The sequence below is a fragment of the Camelus dromedarius genome, chromosome 23, assembly GCF_036321535.1.
Source record: "Camelus dromedarius isolate mCamDro1 chromosome 23, mCamDro1.pat, whole genome shotgun sequence".
Taxonomy (NCBI): Eukaryota; Metazoa; Chordata; class Mammalia; order Artiodactyla; family Camelidae; genus Camelus; species Camelus dromedarius.
This window is the reverse complement of record NC_087458.1, coordinates 17,932,820-17,951,876: the sequence shown is the minus strand read 5'-3', so window position 1 is coordinate 17,951,876 and position 19,057 is coordinate 17,932,820. Positions and strand designations below refer to the sequence as shown.

At 38.4% G+C, this 19,057-nt stretch overlaps 1 non-coding gene across 1 annotated transcript; it reads right to left on the bottom strand.

Annotated features, from left to right (window-relative positions):
- Nucleotides 1–18,463: 18,463 nt before the first annotated feature.
- On the bottom strand, nt 18,464–18,626 carry LOC116148270 (U1 spliceosomal RNA). The gene has a single exon (XR_004131787.1). It is a non-coding gene; the product is annotated as a U1 spliceosomal RNA (small nuclear RNA).
- Nucleotides 18,627–19,057: the final 431 nt, after the last annotated feature.

The following is a 19,057-nucleotide window of genomic DNA, read 5'->3' as shown; positions in this document are numbered from 1 at the left end:
TTTATGAACAGTTCCAGGACTCTGCTTATGTTTCTCCTCCTTTTCCACATAATTAACTTCCCGTGACCTTTTAGGTCTCATCTTAGATGTTCTTTCCTATTTGAAACTCTTCCTGACCTCTTACTGCCTCAGGAATGAATTGGGGGCACTTCTCTTTGATTCCATTATACCTGGTACTTATTCCTCTCAACAATCTTTTCATTCAATAGTAATTTCTTGATTGAAGGTCAGTATCCTCTATTAGATGATGAGTTATTTGAGAGAAGAGACATCTTCACCAACTGATCAGTAGCATCTAACCCAGAACCTGACATATAACAAGCACTCAATGATCAACTGTTAAATACATACATACATATACAAATGAACGACTTACACTTAAATGTTTATCCCCACTTACTAAGCTATCTATTGACACTTCCCTTTGTATGTTAAAAAAGGAATGAACATTATTCTAAGGTGGGTATGACTTATAAAACTCACAGTGTCAATAAAATTCAGAGTTATCTTTATTGTTTTTCGTTGAGGGCTTTCAAATCCCTTGAAGTAGCAGGTACATATTATTTCAAAAAGAAAGTGAAACTTTGTGGGTGATAATAATAGATAATACTTTTGAGCACTCACTCTGTGTCAGTGTTCTTAGCACTTTACATGTAATAAGTTATTGAATCCTCACAACAACCCAATGAGATTGCAGCGATCCCATTTTATAGATGATAATTGGAAGTGTAGTTAGATTTAGCAAGTTCCTCAAAGTTATACAGCTGGTAAGCAGAGCGGGGATTTCTATCCAGGCAGTCTAGCTAAAAAATGGTTTCAGTTTGAGAGCTTTTGTATATGAATGTTCCTGCCACCCTTTGATTTATCTCCCAATCTTTGCTATATTTACATATGTAATGTGGAATCTACTCCACTTAGACTGTACAAAGCCAACTCAGAATTAACTTTATCCTTTGAAACCAAATGCATAAATGCTAATATCTCTTCTTATTTTAAGATAGAGTAACACCTCCACATGTATGCATTCTTTTTCGTACATTTGAGCAAGCAGGCATATCGCACTGAATTTCCTTCCTAAGTCTCAGTACTTAGTATGTAATTTGCAGGGACCAGTGCAAAATGAGAATGCAGGGGCCTTGTTAAAAAATTATTAAGAATCTCAAGGTGTCGACAGCACAGAACATTAAACCAAGCATGGGGCACTTCTGAGCACAGGGCCCTTTGCAACTGCACAGGAAGAACACTCATGAAGCCAGCCTTGCTAGTGCTCCTTCCTAAGAGGCAGTAGATAACCGATCCCTTGTCTGCAGTTGACAGTCACTTGCCAGCAAGGCTGCTTCACTTTCCTGTATGTAATACTAAAAATTCTATCCTCAACTTTAAAACAACACATTTAAGTTGTTTAAAATAGCAATCCTCACTACCATTATCACAGCACAGAACTTGGGGATTTGAGGAGCTACTAATTAAGCCCAGAGCTACCTGCCTCCAAAGCCCACAGTTTTTCCATTATATTGTGCCACTCCTTTTGTGGCAATGAAATAAAACCAATCAGTCATGGACTGAGAAGTGGACTGTAAGATATTTAGTTGTTGCCCTAAGGAAATAAAACCTTACTCTTGTTTTCTCGGTGTGTCCCAGTGTTGAGCCCAGATTCTTCAGTCATGGGCATGTGTGCATGAGACAATATATGATTTTTTAAAAGAACAAGGCTATCTTCTGAGGCTTGGTGAGATCCCTACTGAGAGTGCTGTCATGGTCACTCTCAAATATCAGAGGCAGATGTAGTCTATTAGAAATTACAAGGCCAGCTGTTGTTTTATATCATTAAACTTTTGAAACCAACTGGGAAAAATCTACTTCTGCCAGGAGGCAAGTCTCCAGGCTCTGCAACAAACATCAACTCCAATTTGGTTGAAATTGTGCAGTGGTTTTTTTCCTATGTTTCTCAAGGTTCCAGAAGTGATTCTATGCACATTGGTTGGAACTTAACCTGAAGTATGTCATATTTTCCATCTAGATTGAAGAAGATGTGCATTTACTCACGCGCACCCTCTAGAACAGAGGTGGGGCATAGTCTTTGGGACTTTGAGCTGAGAATATTGTATAACTTTCAGAACCAGGGATCTTGCCTTAGACAATGGGGAAAAAAGTATTATAATTTGTTATTTTCTATTGTGAACAGTTATATTGTTCAGTGATGGTTACTAGCCATCCAGATATTCGTAAGTGGCTCTCCTTGGCAAAAGTTGATTTTGAGTTTGACCACAACTCTAATGATTTCACAGCATTTTAGAATCATGAAGTGTTAACATTGGAAAGGACCTTGAAGACCACATAATCTAAATACCTCATTTTCAGATGAGGACATTGATGTTTAGAGATGAAGGTAGCTGAAGTCATAAAGCTAGCATATGAGCTGGTTTTGGAAATCAGAGCTTCTGATCCCAGTTTAGTTCTCTTTCCATTACTCCATAGCTGCCTTGTCTTTCTTAGTTGACATGTCAAGACTCCATTTGCTCTTACTCTGCCAGCAGTTTCCAGTTTAGCAGGGGAGCTCTTTGAAATTGGAACACTTAGATGAATTGAGTTTTATTGAGCATATATTTTTCTTTTCTTTTCTTTTCTTTTCTTTTCTTTTCTTTTCTTTTCTTTTCTTTTCTTTTCTTTTCTTTTCTTTTCTTTTCTTTTTTACAATATTCAACACAGCATTCAGCATGGTGCTTTGTACATAGGAAACCTTCAATCATTCTTCCATTCATTTATTCAGCCAACAAATATTTACTAGCATAAAAAAACCCATAATAGGTGCTTTTGAGTACGGAATTCATTGCTCATTTCTACTAAGACATGTGGAATAGATAGATAAGCAATTAATAATTATTTAAGAATAGCATGAATATTTATATACTCAATAATGAAGATACAAAAAAAGAAAGGTGAATGTTGGCAAAAGGCTTTATTGAATAGGTGGCATATGGAATCATACAGAATCAGATGTGAGGAGTAGCAGGGCTGCTGTATAACGTATAATCCCATGGAGCATGAAGAGTCATGTGCTCTGAAATCTTGGAGACTAGGCTGCACAGCAGATGAGCAGCTTAAGGAGGCAGAAATGTAAAATTACATCAGATCTTGGAGGCTGTTGAATATGAAGCAAAGGAATATAGATGTTATCATGTAAACAATTGAAATATTAAGGTGATAATTAAGGAACTGAGATGATCTAATCTGTATGTTTGAGCATAGTATAAAAGTTTTGCAGGAAAAGAATAAGAACAGAAGTAATTAGTAAATAATTACAAATTTATCTCTATCCAGTGTAAATGAGGGAATTGTACTGATTGTGTTTGATTATGTCACTTTCTTGCTTAGGATCCTAAAATAGCTCCCTATTATTAATCCTTTAAAAATCTAAAATCTTCAGCCCTTCACCAAATTTCTACACCATACCATGTAGCCATGAACCAAAGCAAATGTAATAAAGTCTTTGTGCTTGTACATTGGTGCAGTATTTACAAGACACTCCCGATTTATGGTCCCATGTGATCCTCACAATTGTCCTCTAACATAGGCAGAAAGAGGTTAAAATCTTCAGTTTGGAATAAAGGCTCAGCAAGGTTAAAATCAATTTATTGAGGGCCTATTAAGCATGTTATTCTAGTCCTTCTCTTCTAAGTTCACACATCTGGTAAATGACAGTGACCTCTTAGGTCCTTGGCTTCCCTTCTCCAATAATTTTGTCCTCTGTGACCTCAGCCACAGCCTCCCACAATCATTCCCTGGACTCTGTCACTACTAATAACTGCAACATCTCCAATTTTTTTTTTTCATTCTCATTTTTTTCCCCACTCACTCCCTTTGTCAATCCAACCCCAATAACCAATCTTTTAACTTTACCACAGTTAATAACCCTGCCACTTTCTCACCGATCTCACTCATTTGATGTCTTCTCCCTCCCTTACACAGTTAATGTATAGCTAATGATTAGAATGACACCACTGTCTATGCTCTCAATAACCTTGCCCTCTCTCACTCTGTCAAAGCTCCAGCCCATACACCCAACTAGTCCATCTATTTCATGCTTCTCTCTAGTCTATACCTGCACTCATGCAGCTGAGCACGGCTGGGAAAAACCTTAACTTTTACAACCACAAACCACATGATGGAGTTAATACTATCAGGGAGTCAAGGTATCCACACTTAGTTCGTTTACTCTCCTACTGTCCTAGATGACTATTTTTAACACCTTTTCTTTTCTGCTCAAATACCCAGTACCTCCTCTTTCATCCCCACTTTGAGCTGATAACCTTACTTCCTGTTTACTGAGAAAACTGAAGCAAAAGGAAGAGAACTTATAGACTTCCATCATCATGTTAACTTACCTATCAGCATATGGAGGCATATACCCTGCCTTCCTACCTGTTATTAAACTTGAACCCTCTCTATACTGCTACCTAAGGCAAAATTATCTACTTGCACAGATAGCATGCCTTCTCTTCTGTTCAAGGACGTTACTCCAGTTCTCCTCTCTCACCCCTACAACATCAATTTCCCCTTTGTACCGGAAAATTCCAGCCAGCATACAAGGATCTTGTTATTTCTTTCATCTTAAGACCAAAACCAAAAATATTTCTTCACCAATCAACACCAGCCCCATTCCTTTGTTTCCCTCTGCAGCAAAGATCTGTTTATAGTTGGCGTTTCTGATTCCTCTCATTTTAGTCAAGCTATTACCTGCACCCTGATCAAAACTTCTTTTGATGTGGTCACTAGTGGCTTCCCCATTGTTAAGCCCAAATGGTCAGTTCTCAGGCTTTATCTTCCTTGAACCATTAGCAATATTTGACACTATAGATCACTTCTCCTTGACATATATTCTTCTTTTGGCTTTCACAACATCAGCTTGCTTGTATTTTTTCCTATTATTACTCCTTCTCAGCCTTCTTTGCTGATTTCTCCTGGTCTCCTTACTCTCAATATTGCAGTGTTAAAGAGTTCAGTCCTTCGTTCTTTTTTGTGTCTTTAATGAGGCTCCATCCTTGGTCATCTCACTCAGTTGCATGGCTTTAAATACAGTGTGTATGTCAATGACTCCCACATTCATGTCTTCAGCTGAGAACTCTCCCCTTGACTGCAGATTTGTATGTCTCCTCATCTACCTGGCATCTTTGAGTGTCTACTAAGCTGTCCCAAATTCAACCTTTCCCAAACTAAACTCCTGATTTTCTTGGCTGTTCTCTCTAAACTTGTTTATTCCATAGCCTTTCATATCTCTGTTAATGGCAATTCCATCCTTCCATTTGCACAGGCCAAAATTTTTGAGCCATTCTCAACAATATCTCTTCTCTTTTGTTGACTCTTCTCTTTTTCCCACATCCTACATACAATCCATCAGTAATTCTGTTTGTCTTTGCCTTCAAAATCTATCCAGAATCCAAACACTGCTTACCATGTCTTCTGCTGCCACCTGCTCTGAGCTACATTTATCTCTGTGCTGGGTTATTGTAACAGCCTCCTGAAAGATCTTCCTACATCTATTCTTATCCCTCAATAGTCTGTCCAAGTGGCTTTCAACTGAAGGCAATTTTGTGTCCTCCATTTGGTAATATGTGGAGACCATTTCTGATTGTCACAACTGGGAGAGGTGATGCCACTGGCATGCAGTGGGGCAGAGGTCAAAGATGCTCTAAATACTGTAAATACACAGGCCAGCACCCACCACAAAGAATCATCTGACTTGAAATGTCAGTAGTGCTGAGGCTGAGAAATCCTTCTTTACTTTCATCACAGCTGCTGGAGGATCCTTTTTGAAAAACTGTTAAATCTGGGCCTTCCTCTGTTAAAAACTCTGCTAAAGTTCTCCGTGTCACTTACAGTAAAATCAAAGTTTCCACAACAACCTATGGGCCTTGTATGATCTGGATCCCCATTAGCTCTGTGACATTATCTTCTACCAGCCTCTGTCGTGCTTATTCTGGTCCAGAGGCAGGCAGTACATCAGCATTACAACCTGCTTCCTCTCTTGGCATCTCTGACTTTCCTTACTCTGTTTTCTGCTTTCTATTTTTTGTAGCAATTATTACCTTTCAACACTATAAAATTTATTTTATTATGTATGTTGTTTACTCTCTGTCTCTGGAACATAAGCTCCATCAATGTACCCAAGCATCTAAAAGCGTGCTTGCATATAGGAAGCCTGAATAAATGTTTTTTAACTGAATTAAGAAGGTTGCTTGAAGGCAAGAAGCTCGATAGGAAAAAGCTGTATACGCTGGTGTAAGTATATAGATCAAGTCATTCTCAACAAATTTAAAAGGAAGACATTCTGAACCCTATCCTCCAGTTGGGCGAGAAGTTTAAGTGACTTGCTCAAAGTCATAAAAAATCAGTCTAAAAAGTGTTGTTAAATACTGATGCTTCAGTGGTCTATTTTAATCAGTGCACTATTGTTATATGTACTGTTAATATATAAATACACAACTAATATATTTTTAATATACAACTATTCTTTTTTTAAGTATAAATAATTATTTATTAGCAAATGCAAATACACGAATAATGGCAGCAATGTAAGCATGATTAATGGTAGATACTGGTTAGGTGAAAAAAATTCATTGGAATAAAAAGTTATTTTTATGTAATAAAACATACTATCTAAAAATAAAGGCAATAGTCTTAAACTATTATATTATCCAATTATTTAAGTCAAACTATTGAAAGTAAAAGATGAATTGTTAGCAAGACCATTGTATTATACCATGAACTGTCGGAGGGATGATAACAAACACAATAGCTTTGGAAAACTATGTTGCAATATGTACTGATAATCCTAACAACTCATAATTTGGACTCAGTAATTCCAATTCTAGAAATCTGTTTTTAAAATAATAAAATATATGGGCAAATATTTGTAATAACTGTGTTTACTAAAGCCTTATTTATAACAATGAGTTAAATTGTGATATGTTTACATGATATAACTGTTCTTTCTAAAGTAACTGAATACTGTTTCCTCTCTTAAATTCCAATAGATTTCCACAGGCTGTGATCCATGCCTCTAATCTAGCAGGTAGACATTTATTTATGTACATGTATTATGTATGTGTATTTAGTTATCCCTTGTCTCTGAGCGTGACAGGGATCTGTACTCATTTCCCAGATTATGGTGCTGTCCTACCCACATATATTTATAGCTTTCGGAGTTGTGCAGAGGATGGGCAGGTTCTCCAAGCCTCAGCATCATATCAGGCAGCTTTCCTAGAGCACCAGGCTCTCGTCTCTCCTCGGTGGCCAGCGTCTCTCTGGCATTAGGGATTGCATTCTGACTGGATGACAAATGGCCATGACAGCTACAAACAGAAGTAGGAGGGTAAGAACTGGATTCCAGAGGACCTTCCCCTGGGGTCGAGTCTCCTGTGTTAAACTATAATAAACTACTAAGAATTATTAGTTCTTTCTTCAATTAATTTTCTATACAGTAAATCAAAAAGTGCTTTTTTCTGCTTAAATTAAAATGCTAATGTACCATAAAAAGTTACACTTATCCTACAGCTGTAAGGAATGTTTCTTGACCCCCAAAGCAAGTCTACTAGAATATTTCTTCCCTGGAATTGGACATCTGGCTGCTTATATATCACACAAATGTCTTCAGGCTCACTTGGAATTATATAGTGTTACAGTTGTATCACAATTATATAATGATGTAACTTTCCTGTATTTTGCTCCTACTTGCTCATGAGAGACCCCCGTCTTCCACAGTCCCTCCCAGTTATGTCTAAAAATCTCCAAGCAATGATGGATAGTCTCACAAATCAATCTCCCCACTACAGCCGCCATCACACGTCTGCTGTGTTTTTCCTCCCGAACTCCTTTCCACCCTACAGCCCCTCCCTGGTTAGTGGGTGTCCTCTCACAAAGCCATGGATGGGACAGTTCTCCTTAGCTGCTACCCCTGCTGTGCATGGTGCTGTCACCTGATGCTCCTCAATCTGCCCATCTTCAGGGTTCCAGAGCTGTCTGTGTTCCAAGTAAGCATGAGTGTAATACCCTTCTCCTCCACCTGAGTCTCTACCTAGCATGTGAAAGTCTACCATCCTAATAGCTGGCGCCAGATTTTCTCTTGCAGAAAGAATTTACTTTGTTTAAGAAAATACTCTAATAAGCAACCTGGAGTCAAAGGTAAGACCTTACAGGCATGAGGACTGACTGGACAGAGGCCTGGGAAACAAAGTGGCTAAATTCTTCTGAATGAGACTGCTTTATTCTGGAGAATAATAGTATTAGAATATTTGGAGCTGATAATTCTTGTTGTGTGGTATTGTCCTGTGCACTGTAAGATGTGTAGCAGCATCTCTGACCTCAACCTTCGAGATACCAGTGGCTTTCCTTTAATTGTGATGATGAGCAATGTCTGCAGACTTTGCCACGTTTCCTGGGGCAAGATCACCCCCAGCTAAGAACATCTGCCCTAGAGGAATTTAAAAGAAAGGTGAATTATTATTAAAATGTAATTTGGGAAAGGATAAGGAAATACCAACACACAATTGTCCTTATTGCCATTCTAGAACGTTCTTTGTAAGAAATGAGCACAGTGTAATAATGGTATATATTCTCTGGACGACACAGTTCTTGCCTACTTTTCCAGAATCGTCACCTTCCACTGCATCACATACATCCTTACAGGCCCATTTGCCTGGAATCATCTTCCTACCACTGACCTTATCCATCTTTAAGACGCTACTCAAAGATCTGCTCTCTGTATCAATATCATTTCTTCATCAATTCCAACAGTGATTGAATGTCTGTTCCTTATCCACCCCAATCTAGTCACTCCATGCTAAGGTTTTAAAGAAACTTTTACACTGGCTCTTTCAGCACTCATTCGTGTCCCTCTAAATTATCTTCCATAGGTCTTCCTTATAGGTAAGCAATAAGGTCTTCTTAGAAACGGAGCAGGATCTGTTTCTAATTAAATTATGTCCCTAATAGTAGTAACAAGAGCAATAATTCCTAATATGAGCACAACACTTCACAGTTTTTAAGGAACTTTTATATACCCTGTCTTATTTTATTCTCACAATTTGGTGAGGAATACATATTTGGAAGTTGAGGTCCAAAGACCTTTAAGGAGACTCACTTGATAGCATAAAACTAATAAACTGTGGCTTTGGTTCTAGAACATAGAACTTTTATTTTTAAAAAGGGAATTTATTTAAAAATTTATAATAAGGTTTTGAAGTCCATGAAATTTAATGATTACAAAGTCATTGGAGATGTTCAAGAATAAATTTGGTTTCTGTAGCATAGTGGATAATAAACTAGTTTTGAAACTTGTATGTGTGTTTGTAGTATGTCTTCACAGTAAAGAATTAGAAGGAGAAAGTGCACTTGAGAATTTTGATAGTAAAATGGAGAAAGATAAAAGACTGAGTTGATGGAGTTGCAGGTCAAGGGGATATTTTCACATATTGTTATATGTAGTAAGAGGAGAGATTGAAGAGACAAGCAGAAAAAATTATATAAGCCCAAATAAGGAGTGTCTTCCCGAAGAGGTGATATGAAAGAAGGTCAAAAGAAAAAAAACAAGAAGCATATACAAAGAGAAAGTCTTAATTTAATACTTCTTTTTAAATTGCGTTTTTGAAAAAATACTGAAGACACAGGTTTCAAAATGAAAAATACAATAGCAGATGTTTTACAGATGCATCTTATATCCATTCACGAAATATCGATTAAGTGTCTGCTGTATGCTGGGCACGGCTCACCATGAACTAACCTTCCTGGTAATGACTCTGTGAAGCAGTTATTTCGATCTTCACTTTTCCAGTTAGGAAACTGAGTCTAATAAGTATGTCATTTTCCGAAGGTCACACAGTTAATGTGGAACAGGCTAGTGTCTCACAGAAGCTCTCTGCACTACGCTAGCCTGCCTTCCAGAGATGAGAGACACAGCCCTGTCCCCGAGGGATTTACCACCTCCTGGGCGAGAAAGACAAGTAAAGTCGGCAATTTTCACACACCAGTGCGGTGAGGCTCCTCTGCACCTGGGCGCTGTCAGAGAGGATTCCACAGAATAGACTAGTTTAACATACTTCTTTGAAATATTCAAGAAGCAATTTCTGATATTCAGCAAATTTCCTATTTTTAACTGCACCTGTTTTTCTGAAATTCTCACCATGCCTTGGAGAAAGAGGCTGCATGGGGGGAAAACGGGTTTTAGATTCTATTTTGCCTTCTCAGTGCAGTTCTTTCTGGAGCCACCATGTGGTATTGTTGTGCAATTAAAACAACTGCTTCTTTAGCTGTCTGGCCTTTCCTTTGACTAGTTCTAATCTAAAGAGTATCTTTCCTGAATCTTACCTGCCAGTTCTGTAATAAGTGCTTATATTCTCCCCCAGACGTGGGGCTTTTTAAATGTCTGTGTTCTCAAATTTCTCTTGAAGCTGCGGGCGACGGCTGGCCAAATGTGTTTGTTCGGAAAAAGCTGCCAGGGCACATTTGCTTGTGTCACTGCTTCAAGGAAGAGGGACAATTCTATTCTTATTGGCTGCCACTTTTTATCACAGTGCCACATGGAACAGCAGTGCCTGGCCCACAGGCCCCCATATCAAGAGAGACCCCACGGCCTGTGCCCAGATCGCACCACTCAGACACAATGGCCAGAGTTGGTTCTTTGATTCTCTCCAGCTCTTCCATCATGAGAGCCACATAAAAGCACATGAAAAATTAGGTCTCACTTTATAACTCCCTAAGGAAGAAATATTGCTGGGGGAGGTCAGTGCAGTAGAATGAGCACACTGAGCTTTGGAATTTGCATTAGAAGTCCTGGCATCTCCTTGAAAACCTGTGGGAAATTCCAGGTCTTTAATTTCCCATCTGTACTTGAAGGATTATTATTCTTGTTACCCATCACAAACACCATCATTACTAATTATTACACTTTAATTGACTTTTTTTTTTTTGCCGTCATATCTGGACACCCTAAAGGACCATTGCTCAGATACCATCTAAGCTTGTTTTGAGGAGAGATAAAACCTCAAATCAATTGGAAAGGTACACTTAAGGCAAGTAGTCATAACCCTGACTAGTTTTGTATTATTTAGGAATTTTCAGAGTGCTTTCTCATACATTACCTTATTCATTGTCACAGCAACTCTGTAAGGCAGATATTGTTAACAAGAAATCAAGAAACAGAACTCCTGAGAGGTTCAGTGAGTTTCCTCAAATACAGAGGCAACTCAGTACATTGTGTTTCCGCTGCAACTCAGCTTCCCAAGCTAAGTGGCAGGATGTACCAAGCAAATGCATGTCCAGTTAATGGAGTTTGGGATAAAGGACAAGGACAAGGGGCAGGGAACTGGGGAGACAGAGGACTTCCATGAACTGTGTGAGCTTTTAATAGTGAAAATGTAGTACATACTTTGAATCATTTAAGCATAATTCTTAGAAAATTGTTTGGTAGGCGACAAGAAAGTCGATTCCATGGCTTAACAAAGAATCATCTCTCATCAGCTAATGTTTGTCATGAAAGCATTTGAAAATGTGCTTTGCACATGTGAATACCCAATAACTGCTAGTTGCTAATGACAGTTAGACTGATGAACTGAAATCACCTTTGGCACTGAACTTGTCAGCTTTCACGTGAGTAGCATACAACGAAGAATGCTGCATCCCATTAATAGCTTGCTGAGCATTTGTGTCTGTAATAGTAACTTTTTGAACCCACCGTGGTGGGGGTGTAACGGCTGATAACACTAGACCCTATATACACAATGCCAATCATTCCGATGAAAACTGAAAATTTCAGTCAATCATCTGGGGATTTATCCACATGACACCCAACATCTGGATGACTGAGTGTTTCCAGTTTTCACCAGAATGGTGCCATGTAGATGCTTAAGTCTACTCTTAAGAGACTGGTGATGCTCCAAGATAAACAAACTTTTACATAGCATGGCACATTTGGGGCCACAAGAGTATATTTCATTCATTTATTCCCCTGGGAAACACGTTTGTGAGAGAGAGGTACAAGAGGCCAGGCATGCACAGAGTACTCACAGTCTACTGGAGGAAAATAGTGATTACAATGCAAGATAGTAGAGATCATCAAAGAGGCATAAATAAAACTTTAAGGGAACACGAAGCAGAAATGAACTATCTGGGCCTAAGAGAGTTTACCAAGCTTCATAGATAACGTAGCATTTGAACAAGGTCTTATGATACACAACAGAGTAGGTATGGGTGTTCCATGTGAAAAAGACAGGCGGAGTGATGTATGTGTGTGTGTGTGTGTGTGTGTGTGTGCATGTGTGTGTGTGTGTGTGTGTATATATATATATGATACTTAAAAACAATTTTTAGGGAAAAGGGGAAATTAGGAAGAGGGTAAGAACACAGGGTGTATTGGCTATGCCTTCCTGAGGTCCTGTGTATTACAGGACCAGGCTTCAGCCCTTCTCCAGATACACACCTTCCATGAAACGAGAAGTTCATGAGAGAGAAGATAGACCCACCCAGAGCCCGTACCGAGCTCCCATTACCCTCCTTTCCACCCTTGCCCTTTGCAGACCCCAATCTGGTTTCCAGGGATCCCAGATGGCCCCAAACCTGCTTGAGGACCTGCACAGACCTTTTCCTCAAATTCACCTTCCCAAAGGCAGATCACACTGCTGATATGAGCTTACTTACACTGAGGTGAGAACAAAAGACAGGAATTTATGTATGTGTGGATGTGCTTGGATATGTGAGCTGGTCCACACAGCATGCATCAGACTCCTCACACTGTTGGCTGGGGCTGGATACAGTAACAGAAGGGGGGTGGGCTGTGAGCCTGAGGCTGGGAGCCGGCTGTTCCCACTCCACCATGCTCACGAGTGGAACTCCTAGGAGTCCAGGAAATCTAAATTAGAACTTGGCCTTCCAGATCATTATAAAGATAGGATAATCAAGGTAGGATAGTATTATTGAACAGCTTATTACCTTGCTTTAAAACTTTTAAACACATGGTATTTGAGCCTCCACTGATGCTCTTGACCTGGGTTTTATGAGTTTCTGGGACAGATCTGTATTGGGGGGAAATTGGTTAGAGAAGAAGCTGGAGAGAAAGGTTAGGACTAGACTGTGGAGGGTTCTATGTGACAGTTTAGCATAGACATTTCTAAAAATAGATATGTGACATGTTAAATGGCTCAAATCTTTCCCTTTAACATCTTCTCCAACTGCTCCTGCCTTGAGATTCCTTTCTTTGATAAGCTACTATTATAATTATTATCCACAGTATATAATTTAGCCCTTTATTATGGAATATCTAATTGAATAATGAAGATCACCTTAACTCCCCAACCAGACTATAACCTCTAATATAAAGTAATACATATCTTACATTTCTTTTTTATCTTCCTTGGATGTCTTGCAGAATTTTAGAGTGGTGATTTTTCTAATAACTACTTAATGATTCATTGCAAAAAGTTGTTGACGGAAAACGAATTTCGGGGAGCTATGTCACAGCTGAGCTATGTCCTGATGCCAATCCTTTTGTAGTCCTGTATCCTTTTGGAACTAACTAGATAATTTGCAGCACCTGGTGCAAAATGAAAATGTGGGGCTTCTTGTTTAAAAATTGTTAAGAATTTTAGGAAGGTGACAATTGATCATTAAATGAAGCTTGGGACCCTTCTGAGCATGGGGTCCTGTGTGATTTCACAGGCCTGCTGTTTACTCATTTAAGACAAGATGCCTTTCCTTAGGCTTTGTTAGTAAACTCAATGAAAATGGTCTTTAGAAGTCTTTCCCAAAGTGTGGTCCAGTGGTAGACAAGATGATCTTAAATAGTATACAGATGGACATTTTTTACTGTAATAGTTATGTACCAATGTGTTATAGTATATGTAATAGTTACGCAAATGTGTTTTAGGGAAATATAATTTGCACATCAATCAATAATTTCATGTTTATTATTGTTTGGGACAAGGCTAAGTTAAAAGTGGACCAAATTAAAGAAAAAATATTAAAGAAATAAGAGTACAGATGGTATGCAGATGTTATAGAAAGTATAATATAGTACTTAAATGGTCGAGGTTGGAAACAGTGGAAAAACCGGATGGTTAAGGTGTCTTAATGACTTTAAATATTTGGATAGCATTCTTGGGCCACATTTGATCTTTGATTTTTTGTTCTGGCTGATCCCATCTTTGTATCTTCCCATTAGGCTAGTAAAAGATTTTCCAATTTTGAAAAAGAAAGGCCCCTGGATCTGGAGCCTTGCTGAAGTTAGTCAGTAGAAATCTCCAGAATCTCAAAGTCCATCAGCCATTTACCATACCCATTCCTGATCCTATTCTGCAGATGGAGAAGACTCTTTACTAGGGATAGAATACTTGGAACTAGCCACAAAAGTCTACTAATTTCCCAGTCAGCATTCCACCTCAGTTTTGGCTCTTCCCAATATTATACATGAGCACACAAAATAATTGGCAATATTATTTGAGGTAATTGCCTGAATTTATTCCTCTTACTTATCTAAAGTGTATAAAAGGGTACAAAGTGAAATTCCTAATCTTACTGGAGCTCATCAACAATCCGGTAAAATGCTAGCTTTTCCATATTGCCAGTGGCTCACCCAAGGCTGTCTGGAGGGCACGTCTCTGAAGGAAGGTTCATATCTAGCTCTTGCCAATTTCCAAGTTCAAAACATGTTCACTGAGCTTTGCTAAGGCACTGAACACTGGGAACCCAGTCTTCCATTTACGAATGATGTTCCCTCCTAAGTTCACCAAGGACTACTGCTTTAAATTCCCAACAAGTATTAATCTTAGGATTGGGGTACAAGAAATTAGAATTCCTGGGAATTCTTGGGAATTTCCAAAGTCATAAGTTATTCTTAAAAGACTTTCAACATTCTTTACACTCTTTACTTCTTACTATGGATACCTAAAACATGTTTGTTTGTAAATATATTTATTATTAATTATTATTTTATTAATGTTCATTATTAACAAATAGTAGATATTAAGTTTAATAGTACTAAAAAGAACTATAGGTTATAGCAAATATTCAAACACTAGAAAACATTATTGGGTGGGATTTAAAGAATGTAGGAAATAATGTAATAATAATAATAGTGTAATAATAAAAATAATGTAATTTAGATCTTCTAACAAGGTTAACCTCAGTATACAAAATCACATGTCAATTTAAGGACATACTTTGTTTCTAAAACCTGTTATTTCTAGAAACACTACTCATAGAAGTTGTATAGAATATTCCACGTGATTAAACTTGCCATATTTTATTTACAAGAAAGACTCACTTTTAACAGCACACAGGGCTATGAGCACACACTTATGCCGTGGTAACAGCTTCAGGGAAAACTGTTAGACTGTGATCCCGCCTGTGTGCCCCTGTCCTGGTACCAAAGCTGCTGACCTTAAACTTCCACTCCATATGTCTCCTGAGGTTCCTTTAACTCAGCAACTTCTCTGTGTTGCTCATCAAGTTTAATTCTCTCAGGAGACAATATTTTTTCTTCTTATTTCCAGAGTTTGCTTGGGATTCAGAATTTAGAAAAGAATGTAAAGGTGAAAGAAACGCAGGGAGGAAATAGCCACGTGGAAACATTACCTCGGACAGGCAGCGATCCGGGATCATGAGCACTTGGGTGGAAGAGTTAGGCCAAATTTTCTGTGTTCCAAGAAGAAGTGCAACAACTAAGTAAGGTTTTTAACAGCACTTCCTCCTTTTTGAAATAAAGAGCCTTTTAAACCTTACATTACGTACTGAGTGTTCTACATGGATTTAAAATCCACTGTCTTCCCAGGAAGAACTATTATTTAGGAGTTAATTGCTAGTTACTTGTTTAGTCTTTCTGTGGCTGTCAGATTATTGCTGAGTGGGGGCCTCGTAAACAAGAAGCTTCCTAGCATGTCCTCTCCAGACCAAATGGACATGTGTTTCCCATTTAAACATTTCATTGCCCCAACTAAAAACAAATCAGCTGTGTCTTTGGGATGTTAAGGGGAGAAGATTGGGATTTATTCCTGGACAAGCCTGAGGAAAACATTACCCTAATGGATGAAATATGTCTTTGCTAAAGACTTCTTAAAAGTGTTGAATTGGTCTTTCCCAACTTGATCCCTCCCTTGAAAAGAGAGAATAACCCATCAGTATTATCCTGGCTTCGTCATTAAATGAGGAGTGATGGATAAACCTTGCTTTGGTTTAGATAAGCATCAAAAGGAGTAGTCACTGCCTCTAGAGATTTTCGCCCACCTTTGACAACGTGGTTGAGAAGTCCTTCTCTCTTGACCTCGTACAGCAATAGAAACCCACTTCCTGTTGTCTAAAGCCAAATTCCTTCTTCAATTCAATTTTTCTCAAAAAGGCGCTCACTGATTTCTCAATGTTCAGTGTGGTCAGCAAGAAAATTGGTTCTGGAAAAAATATTTGACTTTCTGCATTGAAAATAATGGTCTCCTTAAGACTGCAAGCCCACTGTGGAGGAATTTTGGCTTATTCTATGTTTTGTACCCTGTTGGAGCACAGGAAATAGGAAAACAGATTATTTTCCTTGGCAAACCTGGGATGTACTTGGTTTAGCAGTTGAACAATTTTTAGAGTTCAAGCTGGGCAGCACAACATGAAGTGACTATCAAAACTGCGTGTCAGGTTTCCAAGCATAATTAGGAGAATTCCTCAATACTAATGACTTTATTCTGAAATCTGTGTGATAGGACTGCCTAGCAAGCAGAATATGTGAGGGTTTTTTTTTTTTCTTTTTTGAGTTTAATTTTGCCACGAAAGGTTTGGAAACTCAAACAGACTTGAGAGCTGGCATTCTCCACAGTGTGCCCAGGGAACAGCTAGCTAACCAAAAGCTGGCATCTTGCTCATATTGGTGCCATGCCACTCAAGCATTGAAAATGCATCAGAATAGTGTAAAAAATGTATTTAAAAAGTATCCTCATATAGATACCTGGTTCAAAATCATGATGAAGTGTAGAACGCACTTTTCCATCACTCAGATTGGTGGGTCTCCATCTGGGGAGAGTGCAATATATAATTCTTCTCTTAGGCTGGCTCCTGGAACCAACCTGACTGTGTCTTGGCAGAGAAAATGTTAGCATGAGGGGTCAGTCTGTGGCTTTACCTAAATTGCCATCCAGCTTTCATATACCATAGTTTGGGGTCTGTCTTTTTGAGTTTTGATTTTTTAAAGCAACACCCCAGGATTTCCTTATAATTGCCCTTCTGTGATATAAAATGAGGCCTTACTTGACAAAATGATTTACATTCATGTGAAATGTTAAGCACATTATCTCATATTGGAAAATCATGTTCAGCCTGTATTTAGTTATCAACATTAGTATCTTCCAATAATAGATTGTGTTTAAATTTCAGGAAACTTCATTGTGATCATACAGGTATATTACTCACCAAGAGAAGTACAAATACAATAAAAAGTAATAATTAAGATTTTAATAATGGTTATTATTACCTGTTTGCAGAGCCTAGTCCTTTAGGCCTTCAGGGCAACTCTGAATATATAATTTTCTCTGAGGTCATAGTGGAGTTTTGTTTTTTTTTTTTTGGTACAGGTGCCCAATTCATTGAATTAACCAATACATACCAAAATTTATTCATTGTTTTGCAGCTCAAGCCACTGATTAACAGCTGTTCCTAGATCCTACTTCCTACAACCTAAGCCTTTCACCACAGGTCATTCAAGGAGCTTCTGTTTCTACTAACTACATGCTTTATTGGTATCTCCAACTTCTTCTTGTTGTATAGTCATACAATGTTTTAATCTTTATTGAGGGATAATTTACATACAAGAAAATATACATATTTTATAAGTATGGTTTGATGAGTTTTAACAAATTTGTGCAGTCATGTAGCCATTACCCCGGTCAAGGTAGAGAACTGTTCCATCCCTCAGGAAGATCTCTTGTAACCTTGGCAATCAGCCCTCCCAACCCCAGCCCTAGGCAACCCGCTGAACTTCTGTTCCTATAGATTAGATGTTGTCTTTTCTAGAATTCCATGTAATGGAATCAAACATATATACTCTTTGTCTCTAACTTCTTGCACTCAACATAATGTTTTTGAGATTCATCCATGAATCAATAGTTTGTTTCTTCTCATTATGGAGTAGTGTTAATTGTATGAGTAGACCACACGTATGTTTATTTATTCACCTACTGTGAGCACTTAAATTATTTCCACTTGGGGTTATTATGAATAAAATGGTTATAAACATTTGTGTATAGGTCTTTATAAATACAATTTTTTTTTCTCTTGGATAAATATGTAGGAGTGGAATTTCTTGGTCTTATGTCAACTATATTTCCAGCTTGATAAGAAACAAACTGTTCTCTAAAGAAGAGATCGTATCATTTTTCACTTCCACCAGCAATGTGTAAGATTTCCAGTTGCTCCACAGCATATTTGCAGTATATTTTTTTTTCAGGGGAGAGCATGAACACATTCCTCAACTACCACAAGTTATGCAGCTGAGTTTCCCACATTTGGGGAAATCATAGGGTCAGCACATCCAGAGTGCAATGGATAAGCCTCGCCCTGGGAGAACCACCTTTGTGTTCATGGTATCCTCCCTGCCAGTTAAGTACTGCAGTGTAGTTTTTTTTTTGAGGGGGGACAGTAATTAGGTTCACTTATTTATTTACTTATTTTAATGGAGGTACTGGGGATTGAACCCAGGACCTTGTGCATGCTAAGCACATGCTCCACCACTTGAGCTATACCCTCCCCCTGCAGTATAGTTTTAATCCCACTTGATCGTTGGCAATTTATTTGGTGTTGGGGTGAAATGGGGAAGGAGGTGCATTCTTTCCCTGGGAGGCAGAGGCTGAGTTAGGTACCTAGTGACAGAGACAGCAGGGGCATGTGAGAGCTAGCCCAGACTTCAATGTTTTGAGGCTTGGAAAAGGACAATTTCATAATCATTCACAGGCCTCCGTGGGGGCTGCTGCTTTCCTCACTGGCATGGAAACAGTTAACTTTAAGAAAACTCACTGAGAACGCACCAGGAGACAACAAG